We start from the raw sequence: 3,475 nt of genomic DNA, 5'->3' as shown, positions 1-3,475 counted from the left end.
AAAACGTGCTTTGCTTCCCCTCTTGATACTTCCACGTGCAGCTTGTGTTCCGCCTTTCTTACATGAGCCCTAAGTCACTAATAAGTAATGCGCTTTCTTTAGGGTTTGACAGTAAGTAGCGCCATCACGTCATGCCCCAAGCAGTCTACTGGAGTTTGAAACAGTAATGCAAATGAAGGATGCTCCTGATAGGGAAATATCCACATTGAATTCTCGGTGGATGGAAAAGTTGACTTCCGCAAATTTCAGGACTGCCATAGTGCTACGTAGGAAATCGGATCCAAGAATTATGCCTTAATGCAATTCCACATATATAGGAAATTTTAATATCCGGGTTTTCTGACCTACGATGTCATGCCATGGTAACTTTTCCCGTAGAGATGGCTGGATAATGCGTGTTTCTAGTCAGGTTTGACTGTCGATAGCGGCGCTGATTTCTCCAAATTGTGATGAATCCCTTCACGATTTGTCTCCATCTTCCCTGCCTCTTTTCACTACTCTTCATCCCCTTAACAACCTTCTTCATTCTCTTCTTTTTCTCCTCTGGACGATTCTTTGTAATTGCAAGACTACTATCTCCTGTCACATTTGCTTCTTTTTGTTCTGCCATTCAGCGTCTATATCACCCCGGAAGGGAAGTGGATGGATTGGAGAGCAGTTTGTGATAGATGAGGCCTTGACGAGGATAAGAAAAAGATAAAAAATTAATTGCTTAACTATAAAACCAATAGCCTAATGAACAAATCAACTAATAACTCATTTAATCAACAAACGAGTTTCTACCGGGATCGAAGTAAAGCTAGAAATCTGATCGACTAGTAGGTCTTAAAAGAGAAAAGAAGATAAACGCACATGTGTGTACTTAAAAAATGCACGGCTACAGGAGAAAATTTTTGACTAACATGCAACGACTAACAGAGAAAGCATGCATTTTTACTCGTTTCTGTGATGCGCCATTTGGTCTAACTGTCTAAAGGCAAAATATGAACCTCAACAATGAAGCAGGCAATTAGAGCGGAGGAGCTCAATGCACAATGCCAACGAGTTACCCACTCATTCACACACAAACAGAGCAACCTTAGACTAACGACTAGGAGGAAGGTACGCATTCATACCAGTTTCTGTGACAGATCAGGTATACAGACTGTCTGAAAGGACAAAGAATAGATGTAGGCAATGGAGTAAGCCTAAGTTCGGCTATCAAACGAATTGCAAACTATTAACGCATCGAGGTACTCACCTTTCCTCTCAAGAGTATATTGGGAGGAGAGACCAAATAAGTGGGGTCTAGGATGAGCTGAAGCAGTAGAAAGGAATGGGAAGCCTGAATGCCGTCATAATGAGAGGCAAGAGGCGATGACTGATAAAATACAGTCATTAGTAAAGTGCAGATAAGTCTACTCTACGTCCAGTCTGGCAAGTGGATAAGGGAGAAGCGATCACATGCAACAAAAAATGGATTAAACTTACCAAAATGACATTGCTAAAGAATGACGCAGGAGAAGGAGGAGGAGGAGATGGGAGAGAAGTAAATTGGGCTTCATAGGATGTCACGATGTGAAAATCAAACAGGAGGTGGGAAGAGAAAGGAGTTCTGGCCACACTGAAATGCAACTTATGAGAGTAAGTGCATAAAAATGCATTTGGCTATCGAAATCTATTAGATGTAGTCGAGACATGATGCAGGATGAGGTGTGGTGAATGCAGTAGGAGAAGAATGAGATACTCACAGAAGTGACAACGAACTGGAATTCGGGTACCAAAGAGGAGACATGGGATTTTACTGCCTCCGTCTGTTCGAATATATCACATGGCCCTACCAGTGTACACTGTACCCTAATATCTGCGAGACAAAGTTGGAAAGCCTCATTTTACCTCAACACCTTTCTAGCCCTATTTCAAGTAGCAAATGAAGGAGCCCTTGAATATTGGGCATGGAAGCAGCTACGAAGTATAAATGATGAAGCAAATGGCTCAGTCTAGTCTAACCTAGATAAGCCTAATCTAGCCCAACGTAGCTTAGCTTATTACCGTGCTTCTACAATGAGCAAATGACACAGCAAGTAAACATGATTCAGTGCATCTGCTACTGATTTCACGTTTATAAAGCGCAGTAAGAAGTTTCCTCGAGATGATTGATGTATGAAGAGAAGGAATTGGCTACTCCTTCCCAAATATTGCTACAGAATTGTCAAATGTTAGTTCTTGGTAAATATTTCTAATCTTGTGCCTGCGTAAATTCCTGCCCCCCACTATAGAGGAGAGTATGGGTGATTTGACCTCACCGGTGGAGGCGAAGAACAATACTTGTTCAGCTAAAAAGCAAAAAAGAGTAAATAAAGAGAAAGTAAGGAATGGGAAAGTCAGAGAACAGTAGAGATGAAATGCGTGAATATGAACTGGTGCTGTGCACAGGGTGGGTCAATTTAGAACAGTTTTTATGATAAGGTACAGCGTTTTAATTTAGTTACTTCTTCTATATGTTTATATGTTCATTCATTCCTTCATCTACCTCTCTGCCCATGCAACCGCCGTATACATAAATAACAAAAAGAATCAGAATAACTATGAAGTTGGCGCATTTGCTGTGGGCAAACAGACCTCTCTTGACATGTCTATTTAATAACGCTGCCATCCGAGACAACAGAGGGGAAGAGATGTCATGGCTCACGCTTAATTTCTATGAATTCCATCCGTTCCCTATGCTTTGGCCTTTTGACGTGCTTGGAGCGTAGGAGGGAAAAGTTATGAATAATCAAAAGGGCACACTCTGCTAGAATGAACCTAAGCAGGAGGGAGGCGCTGCAGGTGAACTGAATTGTAAGGAGAATGACAACATGAGGGATTGCTAGAGAGACCAGAAGATATCGTGTTTCAAAAGTGTCTTGCGCAATTGTGATTGAATTCTTCCCCATCGACGCGTGTAGGAATCGATCGGCGGCACATGCCTCGTGTGGCCTGTCGCGTGGTCAACGGTAACAAGGATTTGACACCAGAATTGATTTGCTCCCATGCCTCTTCGTCTTGGCTTAATGTCTGACACTAGAGTTCATAACGAAGAGATTGAAATGGGAATAGGCTTTGCTTTGGCACTTATTTTTGGCTTCGCCTACGATTTTGATTTTAATTCTGGTTTGAATTTGTATCAGAGCTTTTGAATGCCGCTGTGCTGTTTGGTTGCAGCCGTAGACATGCATACGTCCATTACCCTAACCACACCCACAGCTCTACAATTTTCAATGAGTCACTGATGAATTGCCTTCTCTATTGGTATGTCCCTTCACATTAACTCGAACAAAACAGCGAGGCACATTCATTGATGTAAGAAGTGAGAAGTGGGATAAGAAGCGAATTGCATATAGATAAAGCATTACTTGGTAGCCTTGGCACATTTTTAAAGCGGCATTTTACTGAAGGTGGCTATCTTTTGCAGATAGGTGAATTCTGGGACAGTTACTACGGATGATGTAAAGGC

Source organism: Echinococcus granulosus (genome assembly GCF_000524195.1).
Source record: "Echinococcus granulosus chromosome Unknown EG_S00284, whole genome shotgun sequence".
NCBI classification, from domain to species: domain Eukaryota; kingdom Metazoa; phylum Platyhelminthes; class Cestoda; order Cyclophyllidea; family Taeniidae; genus Echinococcus; species Echinococcus granulosus.
The sequence above is the reverse complement of the archived record's forward strand: the minus strand, read 5'-3'. Positions refer to the sequence as shown.